Genomic DNA, 1886 nt, shown 5'->3' on the forward strand with positions numbered 1-1886 from the left:
AGGCCCTTGTTTTCCTAAGCACCTCTGGGTGGATGCCAACCTCCAACCCCCCAGTTAGCAACTGAGTATGTTAACTGCTTATAACACCCAGAGACTCCTAAATGTTATTAGCTGCTATAGTTTTGTTTTGTTTTTTTTTCTCAAAAACTTATCATCTGTATTTGACATAAATCCTACAGCTTTGATATCGGAGACAGTCTGCTAATCAAGATGTCCTTCACCTGGACACTATGTGAGTTAGGGAAGAAAAAAGCAGTGATACGTGTGGTCTGGACCCTTTCCTTTTTCTCGCTTAGCACAGCTCCGAAACTGCAGGTAACTGAACGGTTTGAGAAAGAGCTAATAAAGGTTTCCAAGGATTTGACTCACTCCCTAAGATCTTAGATGCTGGAAGTTTCTGACTCATTTATCCCAAATACAAAAGCTGAACAAATAATCAGCCCACACTTTCATTTGGCAAATGGCATACATTTTATTTTTAAGTGCATTAAACTAAAATTTAGCCTACATTTAAAAGGATCTCATCAAAAGAAATCACATGTAATGAAAATTAAGTCAACATTTATAATTCAAATCTTAAACTGGCAAATTGTACTAAGCAATTGCTGTCTGTTTACATCACCTATCTTGGGATTTTCTTTTTTTTTTTTTTTTGTCAGCAACAAATAGGTACAAAAGTAGAAATGTTGAAGAGGTGTGAGGGTTTTCACTTCTCCACTTTCCTAAGTGTATTACCTTATAAAAGGCTTATTTAAATAATGGATTTTAAATATTCTTTTAAAAAGGGCATCTGTATACACTTCTTCATTTTACAAGCTAGGAATGCACATTAAGAAATTTATTTTATGCAAAATACTTATGTTCTTTTTTAGTTTATTTCCAGTTTTTATGTTTGTATAAGCATATTTTTTATAAAAATGATTTCTGATTATTTTTAGGCAAGCACTAAAAAAGGTGCTTTTGCGCTTTCATTTTCTTTCTTCAAAGAAATTTTTTTTTCTTTTTTCAGTTTCTCCTGGAACTCTATGAGTAATGCTCATGATAGACACAATCCCCACTATCATGGAAGTTAAGACCCAGCAGGTAGGCAGACACTGATCAAGTCACCACAGTTATGATGTTTTAGAAGAGGGGAGATACAATGTGACTTAGTGTGAGGCAACAGAAAAGTACCCTTGAGCTAGAGACCTTAAGTTTGGGCAGCACAAAGGAAGAAGAGAGTAATGCTGGCACAGGAAATTGCTTGAGAGCAGCTGAAAGCACAGTGAGTAGAGTGAGCGGAAGGATGGCCCCAATGTGAGAATGGCGAGGTAGGCATGGGCTAGATCATCAATGCCTCATAGGTCATGGTAAGGGTTTGGACTTGATTCTAGCAGGGTTGGAAAGTCACTGAGAGGTTTCAGGCAAGAGATTGTCAGGATCAGATTTTGCATTTTTAAAAGATAATACTCAGGTGGAGAAAGGAAAGGAAACAGGCCTGAGTAGAAATAGGGAGAGGAGTTAGGGGACTAATACAGCAGTAAAGCCACGCATGGCTCACTTGCAGAAGAGGGTGATGAACTGATACAATAGCTGCAACAGTGGACTCAGCAACAGTGCCAATGATCGTGAGGCTGCTGCAGGTCTGGACAATGTTTACTGTGGGACTCACAGGTCACCTGGAGTCAAAGCCCATTCAATGAAAATATACATTACATATATAATATCAACAGTTCTACTTCTCTTGTTGCTGTTGTTAGGTGCCATCGAGTGGGTACCTACTCATAGTGACCTTATGCACAGCAGAATGAAACACTGCCCGATCCTGGGCCAACCTCACTACTGTTGTCACGCTTGAGTCCATCGATGCTGCCACTTGGCCAATCCATCTCGCTGGGGGTCTTCTT

This window comes from Chrysochloris asiatica, unplaced genomic scaffold, assembly GCF_000296735.1.
Source record: "Chrysochloris asiatica unplaced genomic scaffold, ChrAsi1.0 scaffold00115, whole genome shotgun sequence".
In the NCBI taxonomy this organism is placed as follows: Eukaryota; Metazoa; Chordata; class Mammalia; order Afrosoricida; family Chrysochloridae; genus Chrysochloris; species Chrysochloris asiatica.